Below are 18190 nucleotides of genomic sequence, written 5' to 3'. Positions count from 1 at the left end.
TTCACATCTGTCCAAATTCATATTATCCTAGTCCATAGTATTCAATTAACAATTGGGTTATTTGAGTAAATGGTGACAATCTTAACTATAGACCTTTCCTTGTGCAAATGTGTGTTGATACTCTACTACATAGCACATGTTTTGAATCCTTGATATCCATTAGCATCTTTAACCCACATTTTCAACATCACTCATACATATTCAACCTCATGCCCACTTAATCTATTTGGGTTTTATTGAACTATTCAATTTACAAATGAGTTAATTGAGTAATGCAATATATCACAAGTCCATATCCAAGCCTATGTGTAATTCATACTATTTTGAGTAATTGTTGTCACACTTATTCAGTAGTATTGTTGTTGCACTATTTGTCACTTATGTGATTCAATTCACATAAGCCGTTCCGAATTCTTTTCATGCTTTTGTAAAGCATAAATATTCTTCATTGGTATCTTAGATTATTCAATTCTTTCTAATCATGTGACTTCCCATCCAAACTCTCACAACCGTGTCTTGCAAGCCAAACCTCATGCCACACCTTAGTACCATAGAGTGATTTCCGATTGTTGTCTTGTTTGATTTTGTTGTTGTTGAATGGTGTGTTTATGTTGTGCTATATTCTATGTTATAGTTTGTACGGAGAGGCACGCATTTTGATTAAGAGAAGTGAACGCGCTTCAACTACCAAAAGGCAAGTGACACTCAATTACCTACTATTTTGTTAAGCATTAGTGTTTTATAAACTAGTATGCATGGTAGGATTTTGTTTTCGAAAATTATGCTATGCTTATCAATCCTAGTAGTGTGTAGCCATCCATGAACCCTTGCTAGGATTCTTAGTATGCCTAGCAATATCAAAGTGCCACTGCTGTTTTGATCTAATTTGGATTGTGAGTATTGGGAATTAAAATTAACAACTTTAAAGAATCACCTGGGTGGATTGTTTGTGTGGTGGGCGGCTGCTTAGGGCTCCGACCCTGGAGTAACCGATGTGAGGTGGGTGCACGAGAGTCTGTGATGAATAGTGGTTGCTCTAGACTGCACCTCTGGTTTTCACCAGGGGATCGTGCGGGGGTTTATTATCTGTAATGGTTTTAAGCCTGTGAGTTTCACTTGTGGATAGCCACCCAGGATTAAAGAGATTAAGAAGTCGTCCATGTTTTAGTTAGCTTCCAGTGCAGCCTTATGGTATTATGGGCTCTGCCGGGATTAAGTAAGTTGTGAGGTCAAACTTGTTGCTTGACATGATGATGTGGCTAGCTACCAAATGGGAACGGGTCTAGCTAGTTATGGTTGAAGCCTCCTTCTGAAAGATCTTGTCTCATTCTTCTCTTGGGAAGGGTGGGTCGTAAGGTGAAAGTGCACAACCTCTCGAGAGTAAACCTAAGATCTTAGCCGTGTCCCCGGTTATGGACAATTTGAGCTTCTAGGCAGGAAATGTACGGAAGAATCTCATCACCTTTTCTAAATAAGTTAAAAATTTGAGTAGCAACTGTCGAATAGTACCTGGGAGATGTAACCATGGTACTGTTTATGACAATATTACAAGTTTTACAAAAGTTTTGTTTTAAAATAAAATGTAGGATAAAATTGGCTTTATGCAAATTTGCCTAAACTCCACTTGCCAAATATCATGTAGATAGTCATGCCCAAAACTGCCACCATATAAGTGTCATTTGCCAGTACATCATTGTCTTGACACACGTCGATGGCTGCATATTCAAACGTGCGGGATTTTTACGAAGAAAAGTGCGTGGTAGGATCTCGAGTCTACATTCCAACATGACTGCCTGTGGCACATGAAGAAGATGAAGGCTCATTGATGACTTACTTTCCGCTGTGTATAGTCTGAATATTGTTGAGCTAGTCTATGTGACTATGCAAATTGTAAGGTTTTACTTTACCCTTTGGATCAAAGATGTAGTAATTTGATACTATTGCAATGATTACTATATTTTGTAATGTGTGTGCTATCAGTGATCCCGGGAATAGCACTATACACAGGTATCTTGTCTTTATTAAAAGGTAGGGTGTTACAGAATGGTATCAGAGCATAGTGTTGCCTGTAGAATCGAGACCCTAGGTTTGGATTAGAAATAGGAAGACCCTAGGATGAAAAAATTTCTAATCCTATTTCAATTAAAAAGATGTTTGCTTTGTGAACCTCTTGTATTCTCATCTATATCATCTTCAAAATTGTTTTCCTCTCACCTTAGATGACCCACTTCATGAAAACCAACAAGGACCGATGATGACCTTGTGCCTGGAGTGAAGGACTGCTGCTTCATGTGACATTCTTCGACTTTGCTAGATGTGTTGCATGGGAGACCGATGAAGAACTTGAAGAAAGACTTCGATGCAGACTACGCAACACCTGAAGATACACCGAAGGAGTAGAATAGAAACTTGAAACATCCAAGCAGAAATAGACCAGACCACCATTACTCTCTTTTATTGAAACAACGCTAGCATTACAAAGTATTGATCTTACCAAATTGAGGTATGACCATGCTAGTTTGTTTGTGTGAAACATATTGCTTGATGCTGGTTAGATGATTGTTGTTTGCTGAATTGCCTTGATCTGATGTGTTTGGGTAGGAAATCTTCTTTAGATCCTTCTATCTACTCTCGTAAATACCCAACCCATAGAATGTTCTCTCGGCAACTCGCCATGAAGACAACAGTAGTGAAACCAACCCTGATGTTCCCGATCAAGATGAAGAACCGGAGAATGTGAGATACACAAAACCGTAGTTAAGGATCGATAGAAATCTTTTCAAAATGATTCAATAATGGGGATTGAAACATTGATTCAACTCTCCATGGAATTTTTGCTCATCAAACTTGTGAGGTTGACCAAGAGTTAGAATACGAGATTCAATAAATCAAATACAGAGTAATGATTTGGGTGCAGGATGGATTGATCACCATTCCTACTACTCTTATTATTCGCTTTCGTAATATTGACTTTGCGAATCTAGAGAGACATACCTACAAAAGAGATGTCGGCGAATAAGCCTAAACCCTAGGATGGATAAGTATTATACCTTTATAGTAGGCAAGTGCTGCCAACCGTAGGACTACGGTGGGAATGAACATCCAAATACTGGATGAAGATAGTGGAAGACCGTCGAAGACACCAATAAACAAAGATGAGGAAATTCGGGAAGTCCTATCATCTTGGTCTTGCGTTAAACCCAAAGAGTGACCCATCAGTGTCAAAATTAGATCAACCACCATCCAACATGGATTAGAATCCCAACCATGAGGAAAAGCCTACTCAATTCACTTACAAGAGACATGTTATTCACTATATGTGAATAACAATTACCTATTGGATATTAACTCAGAAGCCCTAAGCCATAGATGTTTTCCAAATATGACCTGTTGCCAAGTCATATACAAGATGAGCTTAGCCTAAACCTGAGACCTAAGACTACCTACAAAAGTTTCTTTTAAGGGTGGTAGAAGCCATACCCTTGGATTATGGATTTACACCAGATGCCGCATGAGATGGTATCACAAGGAGTTCCCCATGAGTATACTTAGGATAATACCCATGGGATGAGTACCCTCATAAGAATGGATACAGTTGATGGTATAACCGTATAGGGTTTCGCGTAACATTTTCAAAGCCCAAAGTTAACTTCTGAAATCTCCTCGGAGATGTTCGAAAAAGAAGCAATAGTGAGTATGAACCTATTAGAACACCTGAGCTCAAAACCCTTTCTTTCTAGCCTTTCTCAAATCTCGAGGACGAGATTTCTTTTAAGGGTGGTAGTCTGTCACATCCCGAAATTTTCTAAATTTTGGAATGTAAAATTAAAATAATTTAAATGCTGATTGTTTGAAATTGATTGAAAATTCACAAAGAATTAAAACTTTTTAAAGTTATTTACAAATTAATTTCAAAATAGTGTTTTTTTCAAAGACTTTTGGTTTTAAAGTATTTTCAAAACCAAACATATATGCCAAATGTATATAATGATCATTTTAATTTCGCAAAGGGATATTAAAAAGGTTTTTGCAAAATATAGAGTTTTCATAAACTTTGGTTTTCAAAAGATTTTTCTACAATGATCTATTTTGGTTCGGAGGTTTTGAAACTTTTGAAATTATTATTTTGAGAAAAACATTAAACCCTAAAAAAAGCACTATAGCCACATAGACATGTATGTCAAATTTTGATTTTATAAAGTTTATATATTTTTGTTTCAAATTTAATCTCATATTGAAGAATTTTTCATGACGAATCCAACGGTACCTTATTTGCGTTATTCCGATTTTATTTGAATCCCCAAAGTGTATTCACAATTTCAGTAAAAAAAAAAGGTCGGACGGCCAGGCCGAACGGCCCACCTGGCCGAACGGCCCAGTCAGCCCCGCACGGCCGTAGCCCACCCGGCCCCGCTCGCTCCCCGGCCCAGCTCCCCACCGCCTCGCCTCGGCCCAGCCCGCCCCCAGCCTTCCCCGCGCAAGCCCAGCCGCACGCCCGCGACGCGCGCTGCACTCCCCTGCTCTGTTTTCCTTTTCCTTTTAGTCCCACATCGACACTTGATGCAATTTTGCTCCAGCCTATAGCCTATAAATACCCCCATGATGCAGCCCCAACACGCACACCGGCACCTCTCCTCTCTCTGCGCACAGCACCCGCGCAACACTGTTATTCACGACTCAGCTTCACGCGACGCAACATCCATAACGCCATTTTGAGAAACGCCGCGACTCGACGCAACCCTCACCCGGTAATAATTTTATTTCCGTTCTTTTTTTCGTAGACTGTCCTACTCAACTTTGCAATTTTATATCTTTAGATCTACATTTCCGTTTAGAATAGTGGTTCTTCCGTTAGGCTTGTAATTAGATCCTCTACAACTTTCATGTAGAAAGTTTGTCCATCCGAGCAACTTGTTCGGACAACTTTTTGTACACCATTAGAACTGTGACCACTTATGTCTAGTTTTGTAAAATCCATATCTTAAGTTCTACACGTTGGATTTCGACAAACTCTATACCGTCGGAATCGGCAAATCACGTAGATCATGTTAGACATATTGTGTGGCAGTTTCGCCCACTTTATTTCCGCGGTATCCCTTTAATCCGCAACATCGTCTGTAAAATAAATCCTACAAACTTTTTCTGAGAGATTCTTTTGGCGATACGCTTGTAATGAAATTCTCTACAACTTCCGTGTAGAAAGTTCTTCCATCCGGAAAACTTCTTCTAATAACTTTTCGCGAAAAGTGTAGTCCTATAACTGGTTTCGACATAGTTCCTTAGCCATAATGATCCTTATGATTATACCCATCGTTCATGACTAGTTATACTTCTTTATCATGTTCACAGATGATGCATAGCTTACCCATGGTTGTCTTGTTCATGTTATTCAAATAACAATTGAGTTGTTTGAGTAAAGTGTGACATGTCCTTAGATGTTTATCTGGCTTTAGTAGGGTGGAGATACTCTACCCCACATCACATGTGTTGGACTCTTGTTATACATTAGGCTCCGCGAACCAAATCCCGATAACATTCATGCCTATACAACCTCATGTCATTCAATCCTTCCACTTTGTTCGAACTATTCAAACTTTCAAATGAATTACTTGAGTAGTTCAATATATCATTAGTTCATGTCCAATGCTATGTGTGACCTTGTGCTACTCTGATAAGTGTTGTCACACTATGTCAATTGCATGAGCATTGCTTCACAGTACTTCATCCAATAGTACCACCGTTCAAAATATTTGAATCACTTTGCAAATATTCAAATTCAAATATGAGGATTTGAATAATTTTGGCATAACTTAAAATCTATAAATCATTATAAGTAGATTCCTTTGACCAATAATCATATTGAAACTCCATATCAAGTAAACTTATGTTTAGTTTAGTTGAATTCTTCTATCATGCTCTAGTGTTCACATCTGTCCAAATTCATATTATCCTAGTCCATAGTATTGAATTAACAATTGGGTTATTTGAGTAAATGGTGACAATCTTAACTATAGACCTTTCCTTGTGCAAATGTGTGTTGATACTCTACTACATAGCACATGTTTTGAACCCTTGATATCCATTAGCATCTTTAACCCACATTTTCAACATCACTCATACATATTCAACCTCATGCCCACTTAATCTATTTGGGTTTTATTGAACTATTCAATTTACAAATGAGTTAATTGAGTAATGCAATATATCACAAGTCCATATCCAAGCCTATGTGTAATTCATACTATTTTGAGTAATTGTTGTCACACTTATTCAGTAGTATTGTTGTTGCACTATTTGTCACTTATGTGATTCAATTCACATAAGCCGTTCCGAATTCTTTTCATGCTTTTGTAAAGCATAAATATTCTTCATTGGTATCTTAGATTATTCAATTCTTTCTAATCATGTGACTTCCCATCCAAACTCTCACAACCGTGTCTTGCAAGCCAAACCTCATGCCACACCTTAGTACCATAGAGTGATTTCCGATTGTTGTCTTGTTTGATTTTGTTGTTGTTGAATGGTGTGTTTATGTTGTGCTATATTCTATGTTATAGTTTGTACGGAGAGGCACGCATTTTGATTAAGAGAAGTGAACGCGCTTCAACTACCAAAAGGCAAGTGACACTCAATTACCTACTATTTTGTTAAGCATTAGTGTTTTATAAACTAGTATGCATGGTAGGATTTTGTTTTCGAAAATTATGCTATGCTTATCAATCCTAGTAGTGTGTAGCCATCCATGAACCCTTGCTAGGATTCTTAGTATGCCTAGCAATATCAAAGTGCCACTGCTGTTTTGATCTAATTTGGATTGTGAGTATTGGGAATTAAAATTAACAACTTTAAAGAATCACCTGGGTGGATTGTTTGTGTGGTGGGCGGCTGCTCAGGGCTCCGACCCTGGAGTAACCAGTGGCAGGTGGGTGCCTGAGAGTGCGCAGTGAATAGTGGTTGCTCTAGACTGCACCTCTGGTTTTCACCAGGGGATCGTGCAGGGGTTTATTATCTGTAATGGTTTTAAGCCTGTGAGTTTCACTTGTGGATAGCCACCCAGGATTAAAGAGATTAAGAAGTCGTCCATGTTTTAGTTAGCTTCCAGTGCAGCCTTATGGTATTATGGGCTCTGCCGGGATTAAGTAAGTTGTGAGGTCAAACTTGTTGCTTGACATGATGATGTGGCTAGCTACCAAACGGGAACGGGTCTAGCTAGTTATGGTTGAAGCCTCCTTCTGAAAGATCTTGTCTCATTCTTCTCTTGGGAAGGGTGGGTCGTAAGGTGAAAGTGCACAACCTCTCGAGAGTAAACCTAAGATCTTAGCCGTGTCCCCGATTATGGACAATTTGAGCTTCTAGGCAGGGAATGTACGGAAGAATCTCATCACCTTTTCTAAATAAGTTAAAAATTTGAGTAGCAACTGTCGAATAGTACCTGGGAGATGTAACCATGGTACTGTTTATAACAATATTACAAGTTTTACAAAAGTTTTGTTTTAAAATAAAATGTAGGATAAAATTGGCTTTATGCAAATTTGCCTAAACTCCACTTGCCAAATATCATGTAGATAGTCATGCCCAAAACTGCCACCATATAAGTGTCATTTGCCAGTACATCATTGTACTGACCTCCATTCGTGGGGCTGCATATTCAAACGTGCAGGATTTTCTGAAGAAAAGTGCGTGGTAGGATCTCGAGTCTACATTCCAACATGACTGCCTGTGGCACATGAAGAAGATGAAGGCTCATTGATGACTTACTTTCCGCTGTGTATAGTCTGAATATTGTTGAGCTAGTCTATGTGACTATGCAAATTGTAAGGTTTTACTTTACCCTTTGGATCAAAGATGTAGTAATTTGATACTATTGCAATGATTACTATATTTTGTAATGTGTGTGCTATCAGTGATCCCGGGAATAGCACTATACACAGGTATCTTGTCTTTATTAAAAGGTAGGGTGTTACATCTTTTATGTGAGTTTTGCTGCACCGGTTCATCCTTGTGTTTGTTTCAATAAACCTTGCTAGCCTAAACCTTGTATCGAGAGGGAATACTTCTCATGCATCCAAAATCCTTGAGCCAACCACTATGCCATTTGTGTCCACCATACCTACCTACTACATGGTATTTCTCCGCCATTCCAAAGTAAATTGCTTGAGTGCTACCTTTAAAATTTCTATCCTCTACCTTTGCAATATATAGCTCATGGGACAAATAGCCTAAAAACTATTGTGGTATTGAATATGTACTTATGCACTTTATCTCTTATTAAGTTCCTTGTTGTGCGATAACCATGTTTCTGGGGACGCCATCAACTACTCTTTGTTTAATATCATGTGAGTTGCTATGCATGTCCGTCTTGTCTGAAGTAAGGGAGATTTACCGCTAGAATGGTTAGAGCACGCATAATGTTAGAGAAGAACATTGGGCCGCTAACTAAAGCCATGATCTATGGTGGAAGTTTCAGTTTTGGACAAATATCCTCAATCTCATATGAGAAAATTAACTGTTGTTGAATGCTTAAGCATTAAAGAGGAGTCCATTATCTGTTGTCTATGTTGTCCCGGTATGGATGTCTAAGTTGAGAATAATCAAATGCGAGAAATCCAATGCGAGCTTTCTCCTTAGACCTTTGTACAGGCAGCATAGAGGTACCCCTTTGTGACACTTGGTTAAAACATATGTATTGCGATGATAATCCAGGTAATCCGAGCTAATTAGGACAAGGTGCGGGCACTATTAGTATACTATGCATGAGGCTTGCAACTTGTAGGATATAATTTACATAACACATATGCTTTCTTACTACCGTTGACAAAATTGTTTCTTGTTTTCAAAACCAAAGCTCTAGCACAAATATAGCAATCAATGCTTCCCTCTGCGAAGGGCCTTTCTTTTACTTTTATGTTGAGTCAGTTCACCTATTTCTCTCCATCTCAAGAAGCAAACACTTGTGTGAACTGTGCATTGATTCCTACATACTTGCATATTGCACTTGTTATATTACTCTATGTTGACAATATCCATGAGATATACATGTTATAAGTTGAAAGCAACCGCTGAAACTTAATCTTCCTTTGTGTTACTTCGATACCTTTACTTTGAATTATTGCTTTATGAGTTAACTCTTATGCAAGACTTATTGATGCTTGTCTTGAAAGAACTATTCATGAAAAGTCTTTGCTATATGATTCATTTGTTTACTCATGTCATTTACCATTGTTTTGGATCACTGCATTCATTACATAAGCTTACAATAGTATGATCAAGGTTATGATGGCATGTCACTCCAGAAATTATCTTTGTTATCGTTTACCTGCTCGGGACGAGCATGAACTAAGCTTGGGATGCTGATACGTCTCCGACGTATCGATAATTTCTTATGTTCCATGCCACATTATTGATGATATCTACATGTTTTATGCATACTTTATGTCATATTTATGCATTTTCCGGCACTAACCTATTAACGAGATGCCGAAGAGCCGATTCTTTGTTTTCTGCTGTTTTTGGTTTCAGAAATCCTAGTAAGGAAATATTCTCGGAATTGGACGAAATCAACGCCCAGGGGCCTATTTTCACACGAAGCTTCCAGAAGACCGAGGGAGAGACGAAGTGGGGCCACGGGGTGCCACCACACTAGGGCGGCGCGGCCCAGGAGGGCCCGCGCGGCCCTAGCGTGTGGGGCCCCCGTGACGCCCCCTGACCTATCTCCTCCACCTACTTAAAGCCTTCGTCGCGAAACCCCCAGTACCCAGAGCCACGATACGGAAAACCTTCCAGAGACGCCGCCGCCACCAATCCCATCTCGGGGGATTCAGGAGATCGCCTCCGGCACCCTGCCGGAGAGGGGAATCCTCTCCCGGAGGACTCTTCACCGCCATTGTCGCCTCCGGAGTGATGAGTGAGTAGTTCACCCCTGGACTATGGGTCCATAGCAGTAGCTAGATGGTCATCTTCTCCTAATTGTGCTTCATTGTCGGGTCTTGTGAGATGCCTAACATGATCAAGATCATCTATCTGTAATGCTATATGTTGTGTTTGTTGGGATCCGATGGATAGAGAATACTATGCTATGTTGATTATCAATCTATTACCTATGTGTTGTTTATGATCTTGCATGCTCTCCGTTATTAGTAGAGGCTCTGGCCAAGTTTTTGCTAGTAACTCCAAGAGGGAGTATTTATGCTCGATAGTGGGTTCATGCCTCCATTAAATGCAGGACGTTGATGAAAGTTCTAAGGTTGTGGATGTGCTGTTGCCACTAGGGATAAAACATCGATGCTATGTCTAAGGATGTAGTTGTTGATTACATTACACACCATACTTAATGCAATTGTCTGTTATTTGCAACTTAATACTGGAAGGGGTTCGGATGATAACCTGAAGGTGGACTTTTTAGGCATAGATGCATGCTGGATAGCGGTCTATGTACTTTGTCGTAATGCCCAATTAAATCTCACAATACTCATCATATCATGTATGTGCATGGTCATGCCCTCTTTATTTGTCAATTGCCCAACTGTAATTTGTTCACCCAACATGCTATTTATCTTATGGGAGAGACACCTCTAGTTGACTGTGGACCCCGGTCCATTCCTTTAATCGAATACAATCTACTACAATACTTGTTCTACTGTTTTCTGCAAACAATCATCATCCACACTATACATCTAATCCTTTGTTACAGCAAGCCGGTGAGATTGACAACCTCACTGTTACGTTGGGACAAAGTACTTTGGTTGTGTTGTGCAGGTTCCACGTTGGCGCTGGAATCCCTGGTGTTGCGCCGCACTACATCTCGCCGCCATCAACCTTCAACGTGCTTCTTGGCTCCTACTGGTTCGATAAACCTTGGTTTCTTACTGAGGGAAAACTTGCCGCTGTACGCATCACACCTTCCTCTTGGGGTTCCGAACGGTCGCGTGCTGTACGCGTATCAGAGAGGTTTTATTCATCGGATCTGACTCGCTCAGAAACGTATGTATTTTGCAATTCATTTGCGTCTCAAGGCATCACTCATTTTCCAAATGAGTCGGCATTAATCGAATATGTTCGGTCTTCTGGTGGAACCTTAATTCCGCGGTCGGAAATATGTCACTAATATTGTCACACACAATATAACTTCAAAGTTCTGACACTATCGGAACTACACCAAGTTCTCAAAGAACTCCTCAACTTAAACATCCTCAGTCATTGTCAAAACAATGACATACTCTGCCTTCGTTTATAGAATCCGTCACAATATTTAGAACTCATCTAAATGTAGCATAGATTTCTTCTAGCTCATTGTGCTACCTTTTAAACAACACTTAGCCTAAATGAGATTTGAAATTCATTTTTATATGTGACAAAACTAATATCGGTGCAACACCTTACAGCGAGTTGTTTGTCATTACCCCATACAAAACTATATATATCCTTGGTTCTTCTAAAGTATCCAAGGATATTCTTACTGTCGTCCAATGATCATCACACGAATCATTCTGGTACATGTTCATAACATTTTAGAGCACATAATATCTGATTGTGTACATATTAACCGTGATCTAAAATCACTCATGTGTTTTTACTCATTGAGTGTCAGATACACTCAAGTCTTGTTAAACCTTCACATGACTAGAACACCTTCTTAACAATTTCTATATTGAACTACTTCAATATCCATTCTATGTACTTTGACTTAAACTTATTATGTGTTTCAATCTATCTTCATAGATCTTGACACTAAATATGTTTCAGTCCATATCCTTTCATTGAAGTTAATTTTCAATGAAACCTTTTTAATCAAGTATATAATTACATCATTTATAACCAACTATATGTCATCTACATAAAGTATTATAAATTTGTCTTAGCGCTCCCACTTAATTTCTTGCAAATGCAAGCATCTTCATCGTTTCTGATGAAATCAAAACTCTTTGACTATTTCATCCGGTGAAGATTCTAACTCCGCGATACTCACTTCATCCAATTAAAGTTCGTATACCTTTCTAGTATTCCACGTACTAGCAAAACTCTTGGTTGTATCTTGTATACACCTTTAATACACACTTCTGTTAAGTAATGTATTTTGCCATCCTACTATCATATCTCATAAAATAAATATGTAGCGATTACTAGAATAATCCACATAGACTATAAGCATCGCTACGGAAGATCTAATCTTATCGTATTCAACTCTTTGAACTTTGTCGTAAACAACTTTTCGACATGTCGAGCTTCTTCAAGGATATTCCATCCAAGTCTATCAATTTTATAGATCCATTTACTTTCAAAAATTATTCACCTATCTTGGATTTCATGGCGCATAGCCATTTTAACGGAGTCAGGGCCCATCATAACTTCTTTGTATGTAGTTGGTTTATCATTGTGCAAAATCAATCCTTTGTCCACAAATAATTTATTTGATCACAAAGTAAACCATACCTACAAGGTTCAATAGGTACTTTGATCTCCATGGCTACAACACTTTGTAGTCATGGGAGCCATGATCATCGTGGTCGCTTCCGGAACCATTTCCGATGCTGCGCTACTCTGATAATTATGCTCAGGTTCATAAACCTTATCAAGTACTATTGTCTTCCAACTCAAATACTTCGCTAGAAAACAATTTCTTGGAAATAAGCAAGTAACATTAACAAACATTTTTGTCTTTTACTTCATAGTGGAAAGAATTCCCAATTTGTTCTCTGGGATAACCAACAAAGACATTCATCCGATTTTGGTTGTATATTTACTTATGCTATGCATACCAAAATTTAAGAAAGGACTATTAGGGTTTATACCCATGCCATAACTCGTATGGTGTCATTTCAACGGATCATGATGATGCTATATTCAGTGTAAAAGCGGTAGTCTCTAAAGCATAATTCTACAAAAATATAATGGCTTCATTTTATTTTATCTCATCATTAATCCAACAAGGTTTGGATACGTCTCTCGGATACTCCATCATCACTATGATACTCCATGAAACGTGAGTTGTAGAACAATTTCATAACTCTCTTAGGTGTTCGCTAAAACTCGTAATTCAAATATTTCCACCATGATCCTATCATAGATATTTGACTTTTCTATTACGATGATTTCCACTTCATGCTGAAATTTATTTGAATCCATTCAAATGTTTCAAACTTCTTCCTTATTGAATATATCCACATATATATACTTAATTCATTGTTGGAAGTTTTCATGAAGTAGAAGAATCTCCCGCACACAACTATGCCCAGTGAACCACATACATCATCATGTATGTTTCCACTAAGTTAGTTGCCCGTTCAACTCTTGGCCTATGAACGGTTGATGTCTACGCACGCTTCTATTCCTGTAGATAGTGTTGGGCCTCCAAGAGCAGAGGTTTGTAGAACAGTAGCAAGTTTCCCTTAAGTGAATGACCCAAGGTTTATCGAACTCAGGGAGGTAGAGGTCAAAGATATCCCTCTCAAGCAACCCTGCAATTACGATACAAGAAGTCTCTTGTGTCCCCAACACACCTAATACACTTGTCAGATGTATAGGTGCACTAGTTTGGCGAAGAGATAGTGAAATACAAGTAATATGGATGAATATGAGTGTTAATAACAATCTGAAATAAACATTGCAGCAAGTAAACATGCAGTAGAACAGTAAATAAACGGAGATTTGATATTTGGAAACAAGGCCTAGGGATCCTACTTTCGTTAGTGGACACTCTCAACAATGATCACATAATAAAACTACCCTACACTCTTTTGTTGGATAATAAACACCATTCATTGTGTAGGGCTATAAAAGCACACCTCAAGCCGGAGTAAACAAGCTCCACAACATCCGGAGTTCATATTAAAGTAACCTCTAGAGTGCATAATAGACCTTTGCAATTTAGACCGAGTACTAACATAGCATACACACTGTCGACAATAGCTATGAAAGGGGGAATAGATCGCATCAATACTATCATAGTAATAGTTAACTTCATAATCTACAAGAGATTACAATCATAACCTACACCAAGTACTACATGATGCACACACTGTCAACATTACATCATGGAGGAGGAATAGACTACTTTAATAACATAACTAGAGTAGCACATAGATTAATAGTGATACAAAGCTCATGATCACATAAAGATCACACCATGGGAGAGAGATGAACCACATAGCTACCGGTAGAGCCCTCAGCCTCGGGGGAGAACTACTCCCTCCTCATCATGGGAGACAGCAATGGCGATGAAGATGGCGGTGGTGTCGATGGAGATGACTCCGGGGGCAATTCCCCGCCCCGGCGGCGTGCCGGAACAGAGACTTCTGTCCCCCGAAACGGAGTTTCGCGATGGCAGCGGCGTCCCTGGAGTCTTTCTGGAGTTTCGTCAATTCGTGTCGGGTTTTTAGGTCACGAGGGACTTTATAGGCGAAGAGGCGGAGTCGGAGTGGCCAGGGGGCTTCCTCCCCATAGGCTGGCGCGCCCCCCTCCAGGCCGCGCGAGCCTATCCGGCTCCCCTTCGGTGTTCTGGTCCATCTCGGTGAAATATGATGTTTGGTCTTTATTTCATCGAATTCCGAGAATATTGCCCGAACAGCCTTTCTGGAACCAAAAACAGCAGAAAACAGGAACTGGCACTGTGGCATCTTGTTAATAGGTTAGTTCCGGAAAATGCATAAAATCATTATAAAGTATGAGCAAAACATGTAGGTATTGTCATAAAACTAGCATGGAACATCAGAAATTATAGATACGTTTGAGACGTATCAAGCATCCCCAAGCTTAGTTCCTACTCGCCCTCGAGTAGGTAAACGATAACAAGGATAATTTCTGAAGTGACATGCTACTATCATAATCTTGATCAATACTATTGTAAAGCATATGAGATGAATGAAGTGATTCGAAGCAATGGTAAAGACAATGACTAAACAACTGAATCATATAGCAAAGACTTTTCATGAATAGTACTTTCAAGACAAGCATCGATAAGACTTGGATATGAGTTAACTCATAAAGCAATAAATTCTTAATAGAAGGTTTTGAAGCAATACAAAGGAAGATATAAGTTTCAGTAGTTGCTTTCAACTTCAACATGTATATCTCATGGATAATTGTCAACACAAAGTAATATGATGAATGCAAATAAGCAAGTATGTAGGAATCAATGCACACAGTTGACACAAGTGTTTGCTTCTAAGATGGAAAGAAGTAGGTAAACTGACTCAACATAAAGTAAAAGAAAGGCCCTTCGCAGAGGGAAGCATGGATTGCTATTTTTGTGCTAGAGCTTTTTATTTTGAAAACATAGAAACAATTTTGTCAACGGTAGTAATAATTCATATGTGTTATGCATAAGACATCCTATAAGTTGCAAGCCTCATGCATCGAATACCAATAGTGCTCGCACCTTGTCCTAATTAGCTCGGATTTCCATGGATTATCATTGCATTACATATGTTTCAACCAAGTGTCACAAAGGGGTACCTCTATGCCGCCTGTACAAAGGTCCAAGGAGATAGATCGCATTTGATTTCTCGTTTTTGATAGATCTCAACTAAGGACATCCATACCGGGACAACATAGAAAAACAGATAATGGACTCCTCTTTAATGCATAAGCATTCAACAACAGATAATATTCTCATAAGAGATTGAGGATTAATGTCCAAACTGAAACTTCCACCATGATTCATGGCTTTGGTTAGCGGCCCAATGTTCTTCTCTAACAATATGCATACTCAAACTATTTAATCATGACAAATCACCCTTACTTCAGACAAGACGAACATGCATAGCAACTCACATGATATTCAACAAAGGTGTAATAGTTGATGGCATCCCCAGAAACATGGTTACCGCTCAACAAGCAACTTATAAGAAATAAGATACATAGGCTACATATTCTTTACCACAATAGTTTTTAAGCTATTTTCCCATGAGCTATATATTGCAAAGACAAAGAATGGAATTTTAAAGGTAGCACTCAAGCAATTTACTTTGGAATGGCAGAGAAATACCACATAGTAGGTAGGTATGGTGGACACAAATGGCATAGGTTTCGGCTCAAGGATTTGGATGCACGAGAAGAATTCCCTCTCAGTACAAGGCTTTGGCTAGCTAGGTTGTTTGAAGCAAACACAAGTATGAACCGGTACAGAAAAACTTACATAAGAACATATTGCAAGCATTATAAGACTCTACACTGTCTTCCTTGTTGTTCAAAGACTTCACCAGAAAATATCTAGACTTTAGAGAGACCAATCATGCAAACCAAATTTCAACAAACTCTATGGTAGTTCTTCATTAATAGGTGCAAAGTACATGATGCAAGAGCTTAAACCTGATCTATTTGAGCAAAACAATTGCCAAGTATCAAATTATTCAAGACAATATACCAATTACCACATGAAGCATTTTCTGTTTCCAACCAAATAGCAATTAATGAAGCAGTTTCCAACCTTTGCCGTGAACATTAAAAGTAAAGCTAAGAACACCAGTGTTCATATGCGAAAGCGGAGCGTGTCTCTCTCCCACACAAAGAATGCTAGGATCCGATTTTATTCAAACAAAAACAAAAACATACAGACGCTCCAAGTAAAGCACATAAGATGTGACGGAATAAAAATATAGTTTCACTAGAGGTGACCTGATAAGTTGTCGATGAAGAAGGGGATGCTTGGGCATCCCCAAGCTTAGATGCTTGAGTCTTCTTGAAATATGCAGGGATGAACCACGGGGGCATCCCCAAGCTTAGACTTTTCACTCTTCTTGATCATATTGTATCATCCTCCTCTCTTGATCCTTGAAAACTTCCTCCACACCAAACTCAAAACAAACTCATTAGAGGGTTAGTGCATAATCAAAAATTCGCATATTCAGAGGTGACATAATCATTCTTAACACTTCTGGACATTGCACAAAGCTACTAAAAGTTAATGGAACAAAGAAATCCATTCAACATAGCAAAAGAGGCAATGTGAAATAAAAGGCAGAATATGTCAAAACAGAACAGTCCGTAAAGACGAATTTTTTAGAGGCACTTAACTTGCTCAGATGAAAATGCTCAAATTGAATGAAAGTTGCGTACATATCTGTGGATCACTCACGTAAATTGGGAGATTTTTCTGAGTTACCTACAGAGAGGCCTACTCAAATTCGTGACAGCAAGAAATCTGTTTCTGCGCAGTAATCCAAATCTAGTATCAACCTTACTATCAAAGACTTTACTTGGCACAACAATGCAATAAAATAAAGATAAGGAGAGGTTGCTACAGTAGTAACAACTTCCAAGACACAACAAAACAGTAGCAAAATAAAAACATGGGTTATCTCCCAAGAAGTGCTTTCTTTATAGCCATTAAGATGGGCTCAGTAATTTTAATGATGCTCACATAAGGATGAGAGTTGAAGCAAAGAGAGCATCAAAAAGCAAGTATGAAATAAATTTAAGCCTAACCCACTTCCTATGAAAAGGAATCTTGTAAATAAACAAGTCATGTAAGCATAACGCAACAAGCATAGAAAGGCATCACAAGCGCAACTTCAAGATTCTCAACATAAAGAGGGGAAACTTAATATTATTAAGATGCATATAACCATGTTTCCCTCTCTCATAATAACTTTCAGTATCATCATGAACAAACTCAACAATATAACTATCACATAAAGCATTCTTATCATGAGTCTCATGCATAAAAGTATCATTAATTTTGGCATAAGAAGAGTTCTTCTCATTAATAGTAATTGGAGCAGGATCATTATCAAGAATTTGAACATGGTAAACAAGTTGCATACTAAGGGAATTGTTTTTGGCAATCCCATCATAACTATGACAAGTTTCATAAGGATAATTATAACCTATGTCATAGCATTCTTTATAATAATTGTCAAAGATTGGAGGCATAGTGTCATCATAAGAAATAGATCAGTTATCTTCCACAGTGTGTTCATCTGTAATCATACCATCATTGTTACTAGAAGGAGATGTATCAAATATATAATCATCAGTAGCAAAAGGATTTTCAAACACCTCATCCCCAAGCTTAGAGCTTTCTATATCATTATGGGAAGAAGCATGGATAGTACTAATACTATGGCAATTATTAACATCATCATTTTCAGAATTAGTTTCCCAGAGATTTTCAATATCAAAAGTAGTGTGTTCTTCTAAATCATGATCACTAATGTAGGTAAAGGGCATAGAAAGATCATTGTACTCAGATTCA

The 18190-nt window shown here is 38.5% G+C and overlaps 1 long non-coding RNA gene across 1 annotated transcript; it reads left to right on the top strand.

The window, feature by feature from the left end:
- Window positions 1-4634: 4634 nt before the first annotated feature.
- LOC139836196 (uncharacterized) lies at window positions 4635-7898 on the top strand. The gene is made up of 2 exons (XR_011752865.1): window positions 4635-4748; window positions 6558-7898. It is a non-coding gene; the product is annotated as an uncharacterized lncRNA (long non-coding RNA).
- The last annotated feature ends 10292 nt before the right edge of the window (window positions 7899-18190 follow it).

Source organism: Lolium perenne, chromosome 1, assembly GCF_019359855.2.
Source record: "Lolium perenne isolate Kyuss_39 chromosome 1, Kyuss_2.0, whole genome shotgun sequence".
Lineage (NCBI taxonomy): Eukaryota > Viridiplantae > Streptophyta > Magnoliopsida > Poales > Poaceae > Lolium > Lolium perenne.
This window is presented reverse-complemented; position numbering and strand designations above follow the sequence as displayed.